The following is a 23,995-nucleotide window of genomic DNA, read 5'->3' as shown; positions in this document are numbered from 1 at the left end:
GTCTAGTCGCATGGGCCACGTGACAATGGAAACTGTCTGTGGACAAACACTGGCTCTATGACTTGGAAACGGGGATGAACACCACACCCTAGAGTTGAATACGACTGGACTAAATGTCAAGGGGAACCCTTTACCTTTTACCTTTGTATTGCTAATTGCCTTAGAGAAGCCACTCCCTGCAGCCAGAAGGTCAGTATGTCAAGGTCTGGACAATATCCTGGGGTCCTGAAGTCAGTTTCTCAGTAAAACAGGCCCAGACAGAGGCAAGAGAGTTCCGCCTCTCTTATGAGATGAGCAGAATGAAGACCTATTTCTCTCTGACTTTGCACTGGCCGTGCATCTCAGCACTTTCTTGATTATAAAGTGCATTGGACAAGCTTTGAAGGCTTTCGACTTCTAGGGCAGACAACCAACTGAACTCCTTTCATCACCCCTTTAAACTCCAGTCACCCAATCTGAGGCTCTCTTAATGGTTGCCTCTTTATGTGAGCAATTTGGATGGACTCATGAATGCGTCAAAGATTCTGACAGAAAGCATTTCCTTTAAAGAAGGGGTCAAAAATGGAGGTGGCTGTCATTTCCCCCCTGCTGTGCCACCTCTGGGTCTGCATTCGCTATTCTTTTCTTGCATTTCCTGGATTTCCCCTTTGTTTGAAGACTCGCTGTTAACAACATTCTTTTTCAGAGGAGAGGAAGGCACATCTGTCCTCTCGTTTTCCAAAAGTCTCTCCATCTGCTGAAGTGAGATTGTTCCCTTCTTTGGATTATATAAGTCTCCAAATCTCCGGACTTGCGTTGGCAGAGGGATCTAAACTGGCACAGAGAGGTGTGACTGATGCAGTGAGCGGTGATCAAGGAGGTTGGCAAGTCTGGTCCCAAATCCGAATCGGAGTCTGTCGGTCCGTGTCTGAGGACAAGTCTTTGGTACTAAATCCTGAATCCCGATCCCCAGAGCTGAGTCCCTATTAGAAACAAGATTCCCAACCCCCCAAGAAAACAAGGGAAAGATGGGTGGGTTCTGAGTTGACAGTGAGTTCCTTGACACAAGTCCCCATCCCTGCCTGGCTGTGATCAAGCTCAAGCTGGGGGAAGTTACTTTTTTGTTTGCTTGTTTGTTTGTTTGGCTGTGTGACAGATTTTGGGAGCTACGGTCCAATAGTCACATTTCCTTTTTCTTTTCTTTTTCAGGGTTGAATAACAACTTTATTGGACTGCTTTCCTTTTTATTATTATTAATATAACAAAATATAACAAAAACATAAGTGACAAATAGAATCACAGCTCAAATATACAGCGTAACTCACCATCATAGGAAGTTTGTCTCTTTCTCTCTCTTCATGTGTGTGTGTGGTTTCTCTCTCTCTCTCTGTGTGTGTGTGTGTGTGTGGTGTGTGTGTGTGTACACACTCCCTATGGTGGTGGGTTACATTGTATATATATATTCTCATCGATAGGTTTCATCTTAATTATATCATGTGCCCCGTCTTTTTCCATGAGCAGAGTTTTGCATGCAGTACTGCAGTTTAATCACTAAACCTGTTTATCATTAAGCAAAGCATGCTGCTTATATACCACCCCATAGCACTTCAAGCATAGCACTTCTGGGCGGTTTACATAGTTTACATAGTTAGTTATGCAGGCTACACATTCCCCCCCCCCAGCAAGCTGGGTACTCATTTTACCGACCTTGGAAGGATAGAAGGCTGAGTCAACCTTGAGCCGGCTACCTGGGATTGAACCCCAGGACGTGAGCACAGTTTTGGCTGCAGTACTGCAGTTTAACCACTGTGCCACGAGGCTCATTACTTGTCCCAGAGGCTGTGATCTTTTAAAAGCTTGCTGTGAGATATGCTGGACTCCAAACACAAGGAGAATAAAAATACATGGGACTGTGCACAGATTCGCACTTGATCTGTGGACTAATTCGGGGCTTCTGAATGTGTCCATGTTCGGTCCAGAGAGATTTGTGTCCTGGATCACTGAGTCAGATGGTGCCCATGATCCAGATCAATCAATTGGTGAAATTGTAAAGGCAATACACTGAAAAACCAAGATGGCGATAATTTTGTTTCTTTGCTTTTGCACAGTTGTGCATGAAATTTGGAGCCTGTTAAACTCGGAAGAGGGGAGCAAATTTGCCAAATTTCAGACCACTGAAATTTGGGGGTTTGCATCCTGTTTGTTTGTTTGTTTGTTTAATAGGCCGCCTTCCTCCCAATAAGGGAACTCAAGGCGGTTCAAGATATTAAAAGAATAGAATTAAAAATATAATAAATTAAATACCCGTATTTTTCACTCCATAAGACGCACCAATTTTTTAGGAGAAGAAAACAGGAAAATATAATCTGTTTCCTTCGCTCCATAAGACGCACAGACTTTCCACCCTCCTGTTTTGTGGGGGAAAAGTGCGTCTTATGGTGCGAAAAATACGGTAGTTTTGGCAAAATTTAAGCAATTTTGATTCTTCTCCCCTTTTTTTCCCAACTAGTAGATTGAAAAAAGACGTGAGCCAGCTCATTCCCGGCTGGGACCAAACTGTGGAATGAATTCCCATGTAGCTGCACATTAAGTGCAGATCCTCTTCATAAATATCAAGTGACAGGGATAGGATCTGACTAGTACATGCTCCATTGTAACAGCTACACTGGTTGCCAGTGCATTTCCGGACCCAATTTTCAAAAGCATTCTGTCTCAAAGTCTGGAGGTAATTAGTTAAAAGTAGTTACTGAAACTCACTTTTGGGGCAGCAAGGGTGTAGATAAGTTACAATCTGTGACAAGTAGTAGCTGCAAATACTTTTTTTTAATATAATGAGCAACATTTTAAGTTACTTTGAAAAGTTATTTTTAACAGCATTTTAGGACTTTTTAAAATTGCCGTAACATCATTATTGCAATGTATTTTATGGTTTTAATTTTGTACATAGCCGTGGGAGTGTTTCCCTTAAGAGGCAGCTTAGAAACCTTTAAAATAAATAAATGAAATTAATTTTCCAATCCTGCTGCAAGATTCACAGGCAGCTGGTTGATGAATCATTATTTGTGGAAAAAAATTGTAAGATCTATATGAAGATTTGAGGGGAAAGCAGCAACTGGCGAGTAACTGATGATACAATTAAAGAATGTGGGCATACTTTGCTTAGAAATGATCTGAGTTTGCATTCTGCTGCTTAGAGAGTTATCTGTTCTTTCCAACAGAGCATATAGTACTCAATTAAGCCTACTGCAGATTATAGCATAAATATAATATAAAAGAAGGGATGGCTCATATTTTTAACCCCAAATCTCCTATATCTGTTTTTTAAAAGAAAGATCGGTAAAGGTAAAGGTTCCCCTTGACATTTAGTCTAGTTGTGTCCAACTCTAGGGCACGGTGCTCATCCCCGTCTTCAAGCCGTAGAGCCGGAGTTTGTCCGTAGACAGTTTTTCGTGGTCACGTGGCCAGCGCAACTAGACACAGAATGCTGTTACCTTCCCACCGAGGTGGTACCTATCTACTTGCATTTGCATGCTTTCGAACTTCTAGGTTGGCAGGAGCTGGGACAAGCGATGGGAGCTCACTCCGTTGCATAGATTCGAACTGGTGATCTTACAGTCTTGCAGCCCGGAGGCTTTGTGGTTTAACCCGCTGCACCACCACGTCCCTGCTAAAAGAAAGATACCTCTCTGAAAAATATGAAAGCACAAGTAGAAGAAACATATCCTTATATATTCTTCATTTCCCCTGAAGCAAGGTGCATCAAGAGAACTGCTATTTATTTACCTTTGGATAAGACAGTATCAACAACATAAGCCCTTTTCTTTTTCCATAAAAGCACAGTGGAAACAAGCAGATGCTTTTTTGACCTGCAACAGATCCCCAGAGAACATTCTGTTCAGCTTTGTCTAGGCTGTATTCTTGGCTTCATCTGAGAGCTTGATACCACTTTAGCTTTCTAAAGAGTAGTAGTTTTGCCAGCAGACCCTCCCTCCCTCTCACCACAGCAGCAGGGGCGAGTGGCCAGCATGAGGACAGAGTGGGTGGGTGCAGGAGAAAGCCTCAAAAGCAACAATTCTAAAAGACAGCATAGCCTTGTCAACTGTGATAGAACACAGGCTGCTATAATTTCAGCAGTTCTTATAGCAGTCCATTCCATTGTCCAATAGGTCTTTCTGTCAAGAAATTCTTCCTAATACTTAGTGGAACAATCTGCAGAGCTACAGAAAGCCACCAACATTAATCTTGTTCCATTTTCCATGTGACAGCCCTTCAAATATTTAAATGTGGCTATCATTTCACCTCTCAACATTCTCTTTTCCAGATTAAATGTACCCATCTCTATCAACTGCTCTTCATAGGGCTTGGTCTTTTACCATCCTGTTGACTCTTCACTGGATTTGTTCCAGCTTGTTGATATTCTCCTTAAATTGTGGTGTCCAGAAGTGGACCCAGTATTCCAGAAGTCTTCCGACCAAAGGGCAGAAGAACGGCTTTTCCTTCTGCTCACTTGAGCAGGTGTCACTTTGCCCAACCTTGGAGAAATATCTCATTCAAAAACACACAGAAAATTCTTGTAGGTACACATGCTTTGATCCTTAGTGTCACATTCTGTGACCTTTTCAGACAGACACCAGGAGGAAAATCCTCAAATGTTGGAATGTGGTGACAGGACCGTAGAATTCCAACTTGTATTTATCTGGAGTGAAGGACGAAACAACATGTAGAAGCAACAATTTAAGAAGAAAGTGCTGTGCTCCAGAAGAAAAATATTTGAGGGTTCTTTACCTATTTTCTGGCATCACCTCCCTTTTCAGAACTTCTGAAAATTTGGCAGGAAAAAGTCCTCATATTTAGATACAATTTCCTTCATTTTGTAAATATTATTAAGCACTGAATTGGAGCCAGAGTTTGGAAGTTCAGTTTTCCCTGTGCCTCCTTGGCAGGAGTTGGACTTTGATGATCCTTAGGGTCTCTTCCAGCTCTGCAGTTCTAAGATAATGATGATGATCATGATGATTAACATCAGTGGAGTCTACCAGGATTATCTTTCACAGGCAAAGGGCCAATCCCTGTGGTTAATCAAGGACGGGGGAAGGGGTGCAGACTCAACTCATGGGACTCTCTGTCAAGTCTCTATCAGGACTCTCTGTCAAGTCTCTGTCAAGTTCTACCACCACGCCGCTCGACCCTTGCCCATCTTGGCTAATTGGAAGATCTGCCAGGGGGGTTCGCACTTGGGTCCAGGAGGCCGTGAATGCCTCTCTGAGAGAGGGAATGGTCCCTACCGCCTTGAAAGAGGCGGTAATTCGACCACTCCTTAAAAAGCCTAACCTGGACCCAAGGCTGGTGGTCAACTACCGACCAGTGGCGAACCTCCCTTATTTTGGCTAGGTGTTGGAGCGGGTTGTGGCCGGGCAACTCCAGGCGCTGCTGGATGAAACGGATTTTCTGGATCCATTTCAATCGGGTTTCAGGCCGGGTTTTGGTACAGAGACAGCCTTGGTCGCCCTGTATGATGACCTTTGCCGGGAGAGAGACAGGGGGAGTGTGACCCTGTTGATACTCCTGGACCTCTCAGCGGCTTTTGACACCATCGACCATGGTGTCCTTCTGGATAGGCTGGCTGGGTTAGGAGTTGGGGGCACTGTTTTACGGTGGTTCTGCTCCTTCCTAGCTGACCGTATCCAGAGGGTGGTGCTGGGGGACAGTTGCTCTGCCCCATGGCATTTATGTCATGGGGTTCCTCAGGGCTCAATACTGTCCCCCATGCTGTTTAACATCTACATGAAACCGCTGGGAGAGGTCATCAGGAGGTTTGGGCTGAGGAGTCAGCAATATGCTGACGACACTCAGCTCTACCTCTCGTTTTCCACCAATCCAGGTGAGGCGGTTTCTGTGCTGAACTCGTGTCTGGACCTGATAATGGACTGGATGAGGGTTAATAAATTGAAATTCAATCCAGACAAGACGGAAGTGCTGTTAGTGGGTGCTTCACCGGACAGGTTGGAGGGCCACTTCCCTGTCCTGAATGGGGTTACACTCCCCCTAAGGGACAGGGTCCGCAGCCTGGGGGTGCTCCTGGATCCCAGTCTAACTTTGGAAGCTCAGGTGGACTCGGTGGCCAGGGGTGCCTTCCTTCAGCTGCGGAAATTATACCAGCTACGGCCCTACCTGGACGAGAGGAGTCTCATGACAGTTACACATGCACTGGTAACATCTCGTATTGATTATTGCAATGCGCTCTACGTGGGGCTGCCTTTGAAGACGGTCCGGCGACTGCAACTGGTTCAGAATCGAGCTGTGCGGCTGGTGAGTGGTGGGGCCGCCAGAGAGCACATCAAGCCGATTCTGTATAATTTACACTGGTTACCAGTTGCTGTCCGGGCCCAATTCAAAGTGCTTGTTTTGACATATAAAGCCCTAAACGGCTTGAGCCCTGGATACTTGAAGGACCGCCTCCTTCCATATGAGCCTACCCGGCTGTTAAGATCTAGCCAGGGGGCCCTTTTGAAAGAGCCATCCCTCAAGGAGGTAAGAGGGATGGCTTGTAGACAAAGGGCCTTCTTGGCAGCTGCCCCCAGACTATGGAATGCCCTCCCAACTGAAATTCGCCTGGCGCCGACACTGATGATATTTCGCGCCAGGTCAAAACCTTCCTGTTCCAGAAGGCTTTTAATTGAAATAACATTAACTGTGGGTCTTAAATGATGGCAATTTTAATTGTATTTTAATTGTATTTTAATCATTTTATTTTATTGCATTGAATTTTAATTGTTGTAAGCCGCCCAGAGACCTTTGGGTAGAGTGGGCGGCATATAAATTAAATAAATAAATAAATAAATAATAAAGTCTCTCTGTCAAGTCTAGGGTGTTTTTTCCCCAATTCATTCATTCATTCATTCATTCATTCATTCATTCATTCATTCATTCATTCATTCATTCATTCATTCATTCATTCATTGTATTTATATCCCACCCATCTGATCATTTGACCATTCTGGGCGGCTAACAACTTCAATGACTTGGAATCCATCCACCCTCCCTTTCTTTGGGGGAAAAAAATCTTATTTTTTTTTTCATAGGGACTTGGACTTGGGACTTGGTACTAAAGATTATGACTTGGAATTTGGACCCAAAGACTTACCAGCATTCCTGGTTGGATGTTTGAGGAGTCTTGGGCAGTTTGTTTTTCTTTTCATGTTATTATCCCACAGTTTTACTTTCGCTGTCACAGAAGATCACTTACATTAACCGAATTGCTAAACTATACTACTGTTCACACCGGTAGGCTACCAACTGGATCAATGACTCTATGCTTCTTGCTGGACGGGAGCTTGTCCTCGTCGGTTACAATAAACTAACATGTTTAGATTTTCTTTTTGAGGAGTGCGCAAGTGTACCCCTCCACCCACTCACCCCAAACACATGTCTGACTAAAAGCGGATAGCCAGCCAGCAGCCATAATAATAATAGGAACATGCAAAGTTTATTCATAATGTATCAGATCTCTGACTCATCTAGCCCATGGTGGGCAATTTTGAGGGGTGAAGGCCTCTGGGGAATGATTTTCTGCCTCCAGAATGTTACATCAAACAATGATGAAAATTATGAAATCCTGTATCTGGGAGGAAAGGAAGAAAATAATTGTCTCCCATTCTTTCTACAACGAATGAAGGCTCAATTATTATTATTTAAAAGGCTGCAGGGCTGCGGGTGAACAATCAGCTTATAGATTTTTTTCCCCACAACTAGAACATGATGTGATTTATTACTTCTGTCGGATATATCTGCTAAACAGAAGCGAGTGGCTGCATATCTCTGGGTACCTCAGTGGAGCTGGGGGGGAGTTGGGCCCACCTGATATTTAAATGGATTTATTGATAGATAGACCAGGCCAACATTTCACCTTATGTATTACTACCTCAGTATTATGGGGCAACCTACAGCTTTATATAATTTGATGGAAACCCTTTAATGCACTGCTAGAAATAAAGACTGGGCTATTACTGTGACTTTAAAAAAAATTAATGTATACTATTTACACTAATTTTAAAAGTGTACATAGTGACAAAGGTATTTTATATTAAAATTGTAATTTAATTAGGAATAACTTCCTTCGTTTTATGGTGCAACCATAAATCTGAAGTAGAAAATAGTAAACTTAGTTTTTAGACTACAGCTCTCAGAATCCCTTGGTGATCAAGGCCACTGCTGGCTATGCAGGCGGAGGGATTTTGGGAGTTGTATTCTGAAAAAAAAATTCTATTCCAAGCTTAGTTCTTAAATTAACATGGTAATTAGGGGCTAGATAAGGAACACATGGTTCTGGTTTGTGGTTTTCCTCGAGCTGCTGCCATCTGAATGTTTTCCGCTGAAGTAACTAGAAACTAGTTACTTTTGAAAAATGAGGGGGAAAGTTACAATTTAAAAACCCAAACTGTACTAGGAGCAAAATGATCTGGGAAGAATTTGGAACTGTAACTTTAATTAAGTATAACTTTTAAATAATTTACTTTACTAATTAACACAGTCATTTAAGAAGATGGGTCCTCTTCAGGAAAAATATAAAAACCGTGTGCCGTCAAATCAATTCTGACTTATGGTGACCCTTTTCAGGATTGTCTAGGTATAGAGTACTTAGAAGTGGTTTACCATTCCCTTCTCTTTAGTGTGCTCTGGGACCATGTGGTTTGTGCAAGAGTTGGATCTTCTCCCTGGGGAACTGAACTCCCAACGTCTGGCCCTACAGACAGAGACCTAAACTACTCAGCTATCTAGCCAGGATAGAGAGGGATAAAAGTGAGGTAGGAAGGTAGGTAGGTAGGTAGGTAGGTAGGTAGGTAGGTAGGTAGGTAGGTAGGAAGGAAGGAAGGAAGGAAGGAAGGAAGGAAGGAAGGAAGGAAGGAAGGAAGGAAGGAGAGGAGAGGAGAGGAGAGGAGAGGAGAGGAGAGGAGAGGAGAGGAGAGGGAAGGAAGGAAGGAAGGAAGGAAGGAAGGAAGGAAGGAAGGAAGGAAGGAAGGAAGGAAGGAAGGAAGGAAGGAAGGAAGGAAGGAAGGAAGGAAGGAGAGGAGAGGAGAGGAGAGGAGAGGAGAGGAGAGGAGAGGGTAGGAAGGAAGGAAGGAAGGAAGGAAGGAAGGAAGGAAGGAAGGAAGGAAGGAAGGAAGGAAGGAAGGAAGGAAGGAAGGAGAGGAGAGGAGAGGAGAGGAGAGGAGAGGAGAGGAGAGGAGAGGAGAGGAGAGGAGAGGAGAGGAAGGAGAGGAAGGTAGGTAGGTAGGTAGGTAGGTAGGTAGGTAGGTAGGTAGGTAGGTAGGTAGGTAGGTAGGTAGATAGATAGATAGATAGATAGATAGATAGATAGATAGATAGATAGATAGATAGATAGATAGATAGATAGATAGATAGATAGATAGATAGATAGATAGATAGATAGATAGATAGATAGATAGATACTGAAGTCTGGAGGATAATTACTGCAGCTTTGTTGCGTAGACTTTCAAAAAGGAGAAGCATTTGATAGGTCAACTGCATCTTTGTATTCACTGTATGTGTGTGTGCTTAGTTTCATCAAGAGAAAAGACACTACAGACTTTTTCTACAAATGGAGAAAACCATAATGGGGGACAATTGCTCTGTATCTTAGGCTCATACTGAGACACCAAGGTTATTGGAGAATCCTTAGCGGGCTGATTTGTCCTTTGGAGGCAACCAATCTCAGACATCAACAAGAACTGGTGAAGAAGGTGTCGCTCATTATCTCCCAGCTTCCCACCACAGGCACCTAAACTTCGCTTTCACATAATCCAAGAAACAAGCCAGATGGTGGTAAGTGTAGCACTGATGTGCTAAAGATTAAAGAGGACGGTCAATGGTGAAGTTGAAGTGAATGTGTTTTGGAGGCTAGAAGAGAGGGAAAGAGGCTGCCTTATGCCTTAATCCCACAGACAAAATGAAACACTTATACCATGTCCTGCTTAAAACAACACCAACACCAACACCACCACCACCAACAACAACAACAACAACAACTTTATTTTAAGATGTTTCCAAAGCCTGGATTGCTTTGCCAGGGGAGTGTGTTTTATGATTGGAAAGGGACCTAAAGGACTGTCCTGCTAGAGGGTCATTTAAAACAGCAGGCATGGAAAACTCAATATATTTCATTCATTTCTGCATATGTACACCTTCTGCCACTGCAAATTGCACCTTTGGGTAACCACTAGAAGTGATGGGAGAGGTAGCAGCATAAAGGAAGGATGGAGGGAAGGATGGGTGCAGGAGAGGGGAGGTCTGCTGGCAAAGCTGTTTATAGAAAGCTTGGCAGCTCGTGTCCCTTTAAGAGTGCTTTTGCTGGTTTCTGGGAGGTGGAGAGGAGTGGTGGAACCATTTATCTCTTTTTTGCAAACTCCATCTGCCAAGACTCCTCCACCCCTTGAAGCAAAGGAGGGGGAAAGGGAAGCCAAGTGCTTTCCCCAGACTTCTCAGGCAGGAGGTGTGTGTGTGTGTGTGTGTGTGTGTGTGTGTCTGTCTGTCTGTTTGTCTGTCTGTCTGTGTGTGTGTGTGTGTGTGTGTGTGTGTGAGAGAGAGAGAGAGAGAGAGAGAGAGAGAGATTGAAGGGAAATAAAGGCGAGGGCTAGAGGGAGAAAAAGTTGGAGGGGAGAAGCATATCTCAACCAGATTCTGCAGGCAGACATGAAAGGAAAGGATTTATTCCTGACCCATCTGTCTCATGCTTTTATTTGGGGTGGGGGGAGGAGGAAGAGACCCAAACAAACAACCTCATACAGGGACTGCTCTTGTAAGCTGCCTCCCAGGTAGGAAAACAATCAGCATTTCAAATAGTGATTGGCAGTCACGTGATACTAAATCAAATCTAGAACAGAGCTTACTGCAAGGAAAATGAAAATGTTATCTACATTTACATTTTTTTCCAGGCTGCCTCTGGATTCCATACCTTTGCCAGACTTTTGGATCTGTGTGTCCTTAAGATAAGCAAGCATTCTAAAATTCCTGTAAATGGAACTCCCACTATTTAGAACTGGTAGTTAGGTGCTGCATTGTTTATCTATTTCCATTTTGCATTATAAAGAGAATTGCCCATAAAATTTTGTTTAGACCAATTTTGTGTATAAAGAAAGTGCTCACAAAAGGCTCTCCTCAGTTCAACTCCATCTGGTTTGCAAAATGATGGGTTTTCTTTGGGGATTTTCATTTCCAATAGAAGTGGAATATATTTCTTAAGCTTCTTCACAGAACAAACGATCTCTCCTCGTCTTTTAAAGTGAATGCAGAAAAGAATTTCAAGCACATGCAAGAGGGGTTGCATTCATATAAAGCATTGCTGCTTGTGTTCAAGCAATAGTAGTTTTCAAATGATTCCCCACCATGAGAAGTAGAATGTTGTTGTTGTTTAGTCATTAAGTTGTGACTGACTCTTTGTGATCCCATGGACCAGAGCACGCCAGGCCCTCCTGTCTTCCATGGCCTCCCAGAGTTTGGTCAAATTCACGTTGGTTGCTTCGATGACATTGTCCAACCATCTCATCCTCTGTTGTTCCCCTTCTCCTCTTGCCTTCACATTTTCCCAACATCAGGGTCTTTTCCAAGGAGTCTTCTCTTCTCATCAGATGGCCAAAGTACTGGAGCCTCAGCTTCAGGATCTGTCCTTCCAGTGAGCACTCAGGGTTGATTTCCTTCAAAATGGATAGGTTTGTTCTCCTTGCAGTCCAGGGGACTCTCAAGAGCCTCCTCCAGCACCACAATTCAAAAGCACCAGTTCTTCGGCGGTCAGCTTTCTTTATGGTCCAGCTCTCCCTTCCATACATTGCTACTGGAAAAACCATAGCTTTCACTATGCAAACCTTTGTCGGCAAGGTGATGTCTCTGCTTTTTAAGATGCTCTCTAGGTTTGTCATCGCTTTCCTCCCAAGAAGGAGGAAATTTTAATTTTGTGGCTGCTGTCTCCATCTGCAGTGATCATGGAGCCCAGGAAGATAAAATTTGACACTGCCTCCATATCTTCCCCTTCTATTTCCCAGGAGGTGATGGGACCAGTGGCCATGATCTTAGTTTTTTTGATGTTGAGTTTCAGACCATTTTTTGCACTCTCCTCTTTCACTCTCATTACAAGGTTCTTTAATTCCTCCTCACTTTCTGCCATCAGAGTGGTATCATCTGCATATCGGAGGTTGTTGATATTTCTTCCGGCAATCTTAATTCCAGTTTGGGATTCCTCCAGTCCAGCCTTTCGCATGATGTATTCTGCATATAAGTTGAATAAGCCGGGGAACAATATACAGCCTTGTCGTACTCCTTTCCCAATTTTGAACCAATCATTTGTTCCATATCCAGTTCTAATTGTTGCTTCCTGTCCCACGTATAGGTTTGCCATAGTTTGCTGTGGTCCACACAGTCAAAGGCTTTTACGTAGTCAATGAAGCAGCAGTAGATATTTTTCTGGAACTCTATGGCTTTCTCCATAATCCAGCGCATGTTAGCAATTGGTCTCTAGTTCCTCTGCCCCTTCGAAATCTAGCTTGTACTTCTGGGAGTTCTCGGTCCACATACTGCTAAAGCAGAATGTAATCCAAACTTATTAACAAGCAGGAGTGTGAGTACTGTCTAATCTGATATGTATCTGAATTAGTCTGCAGATCAGGACCAACCTGGGGGTGGTGGCTCAATTTGTTGGTGTATAACTCAGATGTCTCAAACCCAATCTTCACCAAACTTGTGGGGAGTTGTAGAGGTGAGTTTAGGGAAGCTTCCCTGTGATTCTGGTGTCTTTAGGTGCTTGGAGAGCAAAAAGGCAAAAGAAAAAAAATCAAAACATCATAAATTCATAATTTGTGATTCATCAGCCTTGACAAATTATGAATCAAAATGCATCACCCTTTTTCTGATTTGTGCCCACCTCTAGTCAGGAGGCTTTCCCCCTGACATTTTGTCAAAATCTGGCTTCCTGTAATTTGTGCCCATTGTTACATCTCCTGCAACCTGGGATAACTGAGAACAGGTCCTGCCCCTCCTCTATATGACAGTCTTTCAAGTCTTTGAAAAGTGCTGTCATATTCCCCCACAACTTTCTTTTCTCCAGGCTAAACATACCTAGATCTTTCAGTCTTTCCTCACAAGGCTTGCTTTCCAGTCCCCTAATCTTCCTTGTTGCCTTCTTCTGAACCTATTCCAGTTTGTTGGCATCCTTCTTAAAGTGCAGGGTCCAGATTTGACTGATTTGTAGTTCTCATCTTCTTCCCTTTCGAAGAGAGGAACATAAGCCCTCCTTCAATCATCTGGCACTTTACTCATCCTTCATGACTTAAAGAAAATAATAGACCGGTTCTGAGAATTGTGTGGTCTGGGATGAAATTGTTATGCATTACCATCAATTTCTGGGGATGTGAAGGACCTGCAGTGTGTAAGCAAAACTCCCATCAATGTGCTTTCCAGCCTGCCTTCCCCATCTCTTGGGACCCATGTACTCTCTGCCCTCCTGCTTTTCTGTGAATCCACTGGCATTAGACAGTGGCAAGCATTAAGAACTAAGTTAAAGTTGAAAACAGCAAGGGAAATATAGTCTAGCACTTCTTTGACTTTATCCCATCAATGCCCAAGCAATAGAATCAGTCATTTATCTCATGTTTACTCACTCACTCACTCACTCACTCACTCACTCACTCACTCACTCACTCACTCGCTCGCTCGCTCACTCACTCAGAGAGTCCTACATGTAATGAAGAGACAGTATAGATGCCTAAAAGGAAGAAAAGATAATTTTAGCCTAATAAGTGACGTAGCACCCTATCTTTGCCCTGCCTGGATGTGAATCGGGTGCTTGGTTGGTGGAAGGAAATGTATTGAGTCCATTGAGCTCATAGAATCATGGAGTTGGAAAGGCTCTTTAAGGCCATCGAGTCCAACCCCCTGCTCAAGACAGGAATCCAAATCAAAGCAGATCTGACAGAGGGTGGACAAATTTTCTCTCGTATGCCTCCAGTGTTGGTCATCCTAAGCCCTTTTCACAATGACTGTTTTCCAGGAGAGATTTTGGTTTTCATGGAATTTCAGCTATCCATCTCCTACTTTGATGTGTCTCTTGTACTCTTGCCAAGTATCCCCCCCCCCCAATTTCATCATTTCTAACCTCCAAAATGCTGATTTTTAGGGGCACCTGAACTGACTCAACAGTGAATCTCCCTGAAGGGTTCTGTAGGTAATCCAGAAATCCAATAATAATCTCTCTTCTGCCTCATTTGGTTTTTCTCTAAAGCCAGTGCTTATCCCTAGTTCCAAGTAATGTCATTATCTGCAACTAGACACATTTTGAGTAACAACTACTGAGTAATACCTGGCAGGACAAAGTTCCAAATAGAGTAGTCCAAGAATGAACTGGAATTTTTAGCATATATACATTACTGAAACAGTGATGTCTACGTTGGCTCGGGCATATTGTAAGAATGGCTGATGGTTGGATTCCGAAAGATCTCCTGTATGGAGAATTAGTGCAGGGAAATCACCCCAGAGGGAGACCACAGCTGCGATACAAGGAGATATGCAAGCGGGATCTGAAGGGCTTAGGAATGGACCTCAACAGATGGGAAACCTTGACCTCTGAGCATTTAGCCTGGAGGCAGACGTTGCATCATGGCCTCTCCCAATTTGAAGAGACCCTTGTCCAGCAGGCCGAGGCAAAGAGGCAGTCCCAAACCCAGCAAAACCAGGGAGCTGGACAGGGGACAGATTGTATTTGTCTTCATTGTGGAAGGGATTGTCGCTCTCCAGTTGGCCTTCTCAGGCACACTAGACACTGTTCCAAGTCCTCCATACAGAGTATGTTACCATAGTCTCTCAAGATCAAAGGATGCCTAATCTAATCTAAAACTGGGTAATGTCACAGGCAATTATGAAGTTACTTTTTCAGAGTAAAGCTACTTTGTAGGTGGCTCTTTCTCTAGGAGCGGTCTGGATCTGGCATATGCTTGTTCCTTCCTCATTCCACCCCCTCACCAGCTCTTTTTCTCAACCAATAAGGCAGTTACAATAGCATATTGGTCTCTTGTGTGGCATTCCCTAAGGCTTTGCAGCCAAAACCTGAGGCCTAGGAAATTGGTCTTTGTGATGTCAACAAGTAAGGGCAGACAAGAACTGAGAGGGAAGGAAGCACATCACACACAACAAACATATGGCCAGCTGGAAATGAGTGGAGATGAGTGCTTGGGTTGTGAAGACACCAAGCACATCAAAATAGGCAAGTAAATAAAGAATCAAACTTTATTTTCCTCTAAGTAAGGTTTGCCATGAGATTTATCTCTCTGCTGGACAACTGAAGAAACAGTTTCTAGAGACATCATCTAATGTCCTGAGTTTTGGCAACCTTCTTTGCTGGCAGATATTAGACATCAGTTGGCAGTCAAAGGTTCTGCTTCCAGCAGGAGATTTCTGTATGCAGAAGAGATTGTTCTCAGTTCTACCACTGAAAAGCCAGTCACCTGTAACCCTTCACAAATTCTTGGGTTTGCATTTATGGATGGAAGAAAATGAGACCTCCGAGGGTTTTTGAATTGCCCATACATTATGCAGTCATGATGAATTCTTTGTTTATGTTGATAACAATGAGTGGGCAAGACTGTTAATTACCTGAATTGCTGTTTTTCCCGTGCATGCTGTTCCCAAAACTGCCACTGCTTGAAACAAATGTCACCTCCAAATGTTGCTTCTGCATGAGTGAGATTTTCAATTAAGCGCTCAGTTGCATGACTTTAGGAGAGTTGGCGATGTAGGGCGCTGAGGAAAAGATCACAAAACTTGCAGGGCTACAAAGAACACATAACATGTAATGGCTGGGATAAATGTTGGGTCTAAGGATGTACTTAAAATGAAGATGGTTGAATCAGTGTGTTTCCCCTCTGTGTCAGTTGTACTGATGTGGATTCATCTGAACGAAACAGGTGATGTCTTACCAGTCCAGATGATCTGTGAAGTAAAACTACCGTATTTTTCTGTTTATAAGATGACCCAATGTATAAGATGACCCCCCCCCCTTTTCTAACCCCAAATTAGAAATTAGCGAGGCTTAGGAAGTGGATAAAGCAGCCATGAAAGGGCTTCAGGATCAAAGCCCTTTTATGGCTGCTTTACACGAAGGGAGCCTTCCCTTACTTTTTGCTAAGCCCTGTGACTTCACAAAAGGCAAGGAAAAGCGGCTGCCTTCCATGTATAAAATCACCCTCAATTTTTTGTCCAATTATTTAAGGGGGAAAGTGTCATTTTATACATGGAAAAATGCAGTAATTCCTTATATGCCAAACACAGGGAATCAAATTTTCACCCGAGCAAACTTGTCTTCAGACCTTGCACTTTGGAAAGGTGACCATGCCAACACCAAAAGCCATTTCTTTTCTCTGGAAAAGGTTCAGCAGGGCACGAGGGAAGTGGAGCAGAGTAACTGACAAGGCCACCATTTAATCCTAAACCATGTTTTACAGGATATCCCCCCATTGCAATGTCTCAGTATGTTTTATTTTTCTTGGCTTGGAGGCCATCTTTAAAGGATGCCAGTGTTCAAAGCTTTGCAGTGAACAGAGAGTTGAATAGATGACCCTGAATGTTTCTTCCAGACATAAAATTTCGTGGTTCTATAACTCAGGTCAGGTGTGAAGATAGTAATAAGACCGCGTGAGTTGCCCAACGCTACACAGGCTGGTTTCCCTCTTGGGACATTAAGTGTAGAATCAAACTCCCAACCTCAACTACTCAATTCATGGATCTTTCCAGCGAACTTCTGCTGTTTTTATACAGCTTGGCATATGATAGCACACAACATGATAAGCAAACTTTCGAGCAAGAAAAAACCCCAGCGTGATCTGGTCCTTGATTTCCTCCTATTATTTGTCCTTTGCCATGATTCTGGGAGATGAAGGCTAACTTCTTATCCATGCTGTTTTCCCAGTCAAATCTCCACAATGATTGGAGAGACATATAAATCCTTGCTTGTCTTATCTTATTATGGTAGGTTGCCGAGTGACAAAATTATCCTCATCCCCTGAGAGTGCAAAGTGTCTTGTGATGCTGTCAATGACACAAAATGTAATGTACAACACGGTGGTCATTGCTATTTTGTTGCACAGACTTCTAAGGATTAGAAACACCAGAAGGAATCAACCAGTTGTTCCAGACTGCCTTGGTGTTTACGGTAGTACCTCGGTTTACGAACACCTTGGTTAATGTAATTTTCGGTTTATGAACAAAAATCCATTGAAAACGATGCCTCGGTTTACGTTCCCCCCCCCTGCAGTACGAAGGAAGTTTCCACACGATGCACTGTGCTTGGAGGTTTATAGCACCGCCCCCATTCCTATGGCAGTCCATGTTTTGGTTTACGAGTTTTTCGCATTATGTAATGTCCCGTAGAACAGAGGTCCCCAATCCCCATTCTGCAACCCGGCAGCGGTCCACGGCTCATCCAGGACCGGGCCGTGGACACAAATCTCCTAGCCCCCCGCCAGTTCCCCTGCGAGCGTCATCACACACATGCGTGTGAGCACATTTTGCCCCCTGTGAGCATCCTGTGAGCATGCACATGAGCTGCCCCCCTGAGCGTGACATGCGCATGTGTGTGCATGAGTTCCACCCCCTGTGCACATGCCACACGGCCCCAACTGGTCCATAGAACACATTAAATTCATAAACCGAGGTACTACTGTACTTGTTTTTCAGAAAGAAGCAACACTGCTTTTGCATAAAGATGGTTTATCGAAACTATACAGGCCTTGAGGAGGGAAAAAGTGCTTCTCATTTGTCACTTGACCATGGGGAATCCCACAGGGTTTGAAAATCTTTGCTGTACCAGCTCTTCTCGTTGATACAGCCTAAATCAAAAGCAAAGCAAAGCGTGCTGCTTATATACTGCCCCATAGCGCTTCAAGCACTCTCTGGGCGGTTTACAATTTAATTATGCAGGCTACACATTGCCCCCCCAGCGAGCTGGGTACTCATTTTACCAACCTCGGAAGGATAGAAGGCTGAGTCAACCTTGAGCTGGCTACCTGGGATTTGAACCCCAGGTCGTGAGCACAGTTTTAGCTGCAGTACAGTGGTTTTAACCACTGTGCCACAAGGCACAATGAAATAGAATAAAAATTTATCCAGTGTGGTTCACATCTCTGCTTTGGGGTGAGGGGATGAGGATAGGGGTGGGAAAAGGTTCTCACTGGGAAAACTACTTGATGAAGAATAGCCATACCTTAGTTCTTCAGAACTACAGTCCAGATGTGGTTTAGATCCATTCTTGACTGCTGTTAAGTTTTTTCGGTTTTTGATTAAATGGGTGATCTGGTCCTTGATTTCCTCCTATCATTTGTCCTTTGGTCCAGAGAACACCAGTTGGTAGATAATGGTCCTCATGGCACAGATTCAACCGTGACTACAACACATGCGTATGCAATTAAATGTGTGTGAGAGGGGAAAGCTCTATACAGTCAGCAAAAACAAGACCTGGAGCTGACTGCGGTTCTGATCATCAGCTTCTCATAGCAAAATTCAAGCTTAGACTGAAGAGATTAGGAAAAACCACTGGGCCACTCAGGTATAATCTAAACCAAATCCCTTATGAATACACAGTGGAAGTAAAGAACAGATTTAAGGAACTAGATTTGGTGGAGAGAGTGCCTGAAGAACTTTGGATAGAGGCTCGTAACATTGTCCAGGAGGCAGCAACGAAAACCATCCCAAAGAAAAGGAAATGCAAGAAAGCAAAGTGGCTGTCCAACGAGGCCTTAGAAATAGCAGAGAGGAGAAGGGAAGCAAAATGCAAGGGAGATAGGGAAAGTTACAGAAACTTGAATTCAGACTTCCAAAGAATAGCAAGGAGAGACAAGAGGGCCTTCTTAAATGAACAATGCAAAGAAATAGAGGACGATAACAGAAAAGGAAAGACCAGAGATCTGTTCAGGAAAATTGGACATATTAGAGGAACATTTTGCGCAAAGATGAACATGATAAAAGACAAAAATGGGAGGGACCTAACAGAAGCAGAAGACGTCAAGAAGAGGTGGCAAGAATACACAGAGGAATTATATCAGAAAGATGTGGATATCCCGGACAACCCAGACAATGTAGTTGCTGACCTTGAGCCAGACATCCTGGAGAGCGAAGTCAAGTGGGCCTTAGAAAGCCTTGCTAACAACAAGGCCAGTGGAGGTGATGGCATTCCAGTTGAACTATTTAAAATCTTGAAAGATGATGCTGTTAAGGTGCTACATTCAATATGCCAGCAAGTTTGGAAAACTCAACAGTGGCCAGAGGATTGGAAAAGATCAGTCTACATCCCAATCCCAAAGAAAGGCAGTGCCAAAGAATGCTCCAACTACCGTACAATTGCACTCATTTCGCACGCTAGCAAGGTTATGCTCAAAATCCTACAAGGTAGGCTTCAGCAGTATGTGGACCGAGAACTCCCAGAAGTACAAGCTGGATTCCGAAGAGGCAGAGGAACTCGAGACCAAATTGCTAACTTGCGCTGGATTATGGAGAAAGCCAGAGAGTTCCAGAAAAATATCTACTTCTGCTTCATTGACTATGCGAAAGCCTTTGACTGTGTGGACCACAGCAAACTATGGCAAGTTCTTAAAGAAATGGGAGTGCCTGACCACTTTATCTGTCTCCTGAGAAACCTATATGTGGGACAGGAAGCAACAGTTAGAACTGGTCATGGAACAACTGAGTGGTTCAAAATTGGGAAAGGAGTACGGCAAGGCTGTATATTGTCCCCCAGCTTATTTAACTTATATGCAGAATACATCATGCGGAAGGCTGGACTGGAAGAAACCCAAGCCGGAATTAAGATTGCCGGAAGAAATATCAACAACCTCCGATATGCAGATGATACCACTCTGATGGCAGAAAGTGAGGAGGAATTAAAGAACCTTGTAATGAGAGTGAAAGAGGAGAGTGCAAAAAATGGTCTGAAACTCAACATCAAAAAAACTAAGATCATGGCCACTGGTCCCATCACCTCCTGGGAAATAGAAGGGGAAGATATGGAGGCAGTGTCAAATTTTATCTTCCTGGGCTCCATGATCACTGCAGATGGAGACAGCAGCCCTGAAATTAAAAGGCGCCTTCTTCTTGGGAGGAAAGCGATGACAAATCTGGACAGCATCTTGAAAAGCAGAGACATCACCTTGCCAACAAAAGTCCGAATAGTCAAAGCTATGGTTTTTCCTGTCGTGATGTATGGAAGTGAGAGCTGGACCATAAAGAAAGCAGACCGCCGAAGAACTGATGCCTTTGAATTGTGGTGCTGGAGGAGGCTCTTGAGAATCCCCTGGACTGCAAGGAGAACAAACCTATCAGTTCTAAAGGAAATCAACCCTGAGTGCTCACTGGAAGGACAGATCCTGAAGCTGAGGCTCCAGTACTTTGGCCATCTCATGAGAAGAAAAGACTCCCTGGAAAATACCCTGATGTTGGGAAAGTGTGATGGCAAGAGGAGAAGGGGACGACCGAGGATGAGATGGCTGGACAGTGTCTGCGAAGCAACCAACATGAACCTGACACAACTCCGGGAGGCAGTAGAAGACAGGAGGGCCTGGCGTGCTCTGGTCCATGGGGTCACGAAGAGTCGGACACGACTAAACGACTAAACACACACACACGAGAGGGGAAAGCTAATTGACCACTGCATCTGCCTTCGCCAATTGTTTTTTTTTAAAATGCAGATGAAATAAAAGCAACTGCAAAAGTTGTAAAAAATTAGCGCTTGGAGGGAATAATTGCCCATGTTAAAATTCTGTTCATTGGGCCCTTTATGAAAGGTGCTCCCTGGCAGCCTATAGGAGAAACAAAAGTAATTGCCACTTTCTCAGAGCAAATTCAATCGGCAGCACTTTATCTTATTCACATTCTAATGGATTTGGAGTCTGACGCTGAAAACTTTATATGCTGCATTTTGAAAGCTTAATCCTGAGAAGTGGGAAGGCCAGCTGCCCTCACTGATGCTGGGTCAGGCCTGCATAAAACTATAGCACCATCACTTCTTCAGGATGTTATTTTAAATTTGCCACTTATCCATTGCCAAAAAAATCAGGACAAAAGAGATTTGTATAACATTTGCATACACTAATTGGTGGGTGTGCATCCAGACATAATTGGTACAATCTAAATAGAAGCTGGGTGCACCTCACTCTAGTAGGGAAAGGTTTAAAGGGTGAACTGTGTACCAGCCTGCCGCCCAGCTGCCAACTGCTGATAAGTAACTTCAGAATCCTTGCGTTCCCATCTTGGAGGGGTTTTTAAACTACATATGGCCTGGACTGCTCTTCGAAAAGAGGACTGCCCTCTGTAAAGCAGGCCACAGCACACACACCATGCTCCTCACTCTATAAGAACAAAGTCAGGGCTTAGCTCATTATTGATCTGACCCTATATAGGCCATTTGAAGATGTTAGGTAAACGGTAAAGGTTCCCCTTGACAATTTTTGTCCAGTCGTTTTCGACTCTAGGGGACGGTGCTCATCCCCGTTTCCAAGCCATAGAGCCAGCGTTTTGTCCGAAGACAATCTTCTGTGGTCACATGGCCAGCATGACTTAGACACAAAACACTGTTACCTTCCCACTGAGGTGGTCCCTATTTATCTACTCACATTTGCATGATTTCGAACCGCTAGGTCGGCGGGAGCTGGGACAAGTGACGGGCGCTCACTCTGTTGCGTGGATTCGATCTTACAGCTGAAGATCTACAGACCTGACAGCACAGAGGCTTCTGCGGTTTAATCCGCAGCGCTACCACGTCCCAGAAGATATGATAGCACTTTTCAAATTATTGAAAGGTTATCATACAGAGGAGGGGCAGGATCTGTTCTCCATCATCCCAAAGTGGTAGACACGTACTAATGGGCTCAGCCTACAGGAAGCTAGCTTTAGGCTAAATGTCAGGAAAAACAAAAATCATGTGACTTTAGTTTGTTTTCGAAAACATTGGGGTAGAAAGCAATACGTTTCAACTCAATTATCCTATGATTCTATGATAATTTGTATTGCTTTCTACCCCAATGTTTTTGAAAACATGATTTTTGTTTTGCTGTGTGCATTCACTTTGGAAAAATATTTACCCCGAATTTGGGCAAAAAAAAAAAAAGCTTCTGAAAACTACACAGGATTTCATTTACTAATGATGGTGACACCAGATTGTGTGGCTTCTACAGCCACTGATCCCAGTGCCTCATCCATCCCAGAAGCCCCACATCCTGTCATGGAAGTTCATACTATTGAGACTCGTAGGCAGAGTGACAAGTGCATAGAAAACCTAAGAATGGACAGGCAGAATAAATGTACTGTCACAGAAGTTTCCAAGAGAATCCGTTGCTTAAGTGATACAGCGCTAAATTCACCCCAAAAAGAATGTGGTTTTTTTAAAAAAATATTTATTTTGTACTGCAGGCCTTTTGCAGTCCAAAACCTGTGACCCATTGAAGACTGTATATTTTGTTTAGGCTATCTCCATTTTTAGAATTGCCTTTTAAAATGCTAATTTGTTCTGCTGCACAATAACATCACTGCACTCTCAGTGCAGTGATAGTGAGGAATAGGCATGGCTCATATGCAACAAGAGGAAGCCAAAGCGGAAATATTGAGCTGGGAAAGGTAGTAAGAAAGGTTGACAGGCCAGATTGCTCCAGAGACAGTCAGTGGCTATTGCCCACCTTCTTTCATCTGGAAAGTACACCTTGCCATCTTCTGATTCCTTGAAGTCAGGAATTGCTTGTGGCTGTGGGAGAGAAGACCTTGTCTGCTCTAGGGTAATCCAGTCCTTCTTACTGGCCTGTAAATGTGAGAGGCAAGAGATGGTAGGAGCATTGCACACCGTTTGTCATGTGAAGTTCATGGTCAGAGAGGGAGAAGAGCAGTGCAGATTTGGCAGACTAAAATATATATGAAACATAAAGCAAAAACATACAAACAAAAACACTACCATAGCTTGCTGTTTATAACATGCCCCCATTTATAAGACATCCCCCTACTTTTCTAACCCAAAATTTAAGAAAACATAGCTTTGACGATTCAGCCTTTGGGCTCAGAACAGTTGGACTTTAGGAGTCCCTGTTGAATCTGAGCCTAAAGGCTCCACCTTCAATGAGGTGTGTTCCAATTGGTTTGTTCAGCATCAGCTGGCATCAGTTCCATAAGTTCCATAAGATTGGAAGAAGCTAAGTCTCCTGACTGGAGGAAGCTAAGCTTCAGGATTAAAGGAAGCCTGTTTACAGAGGCAAGATATGTGCCGTTTTGTTCTCTTTTCAACTATCTCAGGTTACTTCCATGTAAAAGACGCCCCTCAATTTTTAGTGTAATGATTTTAGGAAAAGTAGCGTCTTATACATGGAAAAATACAGCAATAACACAAAAAAACAAAAACAGTTACACAATACATGCTCCCCCACCAAAATGCTTTATAGATATTTGGGGAGAATGTTTTGGTAAAAAGGTAAAGGTTCCCCTTGACAATTTTTGTCCAGTCGTGTTCGACTCTAGGGGCGGTGCTCATCCCCGTTTCCAAGCCATAGAGCCAGCGTTTGTCCGAAGACAATCTTCTGTGGTCACATGGCCAGTGTGACTTAGACACAGAACGCTGTTACCTTCCCACTGAGGTGGTCCCTATTTATCTACTTGCATTTGCATGCTTTCGAACCGCTAGGTTGGCGGGAGCTGGGACAAGTGACGGGCGCTCACTCCGTCACGTGGATTCCATCTTACGACTGCTGGTCTTCTGACCCTGCAGCACAGTTCTGCGGTTTAGCCCGCAGCGCCACCACGTCCCTAGAATGTTTTGAGTTTGTTTTAATAAAGGGGAAGGAAGGTACACATGAGTCAATGAAGTTTTGGAAAGGGAACAGGGCTCTATTAAGGGCAGAAAATTGATTATATTTCCAAAAGGTCTGGCACTGAAAAAGGTTCGTAGTCATAATGCTGCTACTTTACTGTCTTGATGCAATGGCTCATTTGGAACGAGCACTTGCATAACCCA

The sequence above is a fragment of the Pogona vitticeps genome, chromosome 4 (genome assembly GCF_051106095.1).
Source record: "Pogona vitticeps strain Pit_001003342236 chromosome 4, PviZW2.1, whole genome shotgun sequence".
In the NCBI taxonomy this organism is placed as follows: Eukaryota; Metazoa; Chordata; class Lepidosauria; order Squamata; family Agamidae; genus Pogona; species Pogona vitticeps.
The sequence above is the reverse complement of the archived record's forward strand: the minus strand, read 5'-3'. Positions refer to the sequence as shown.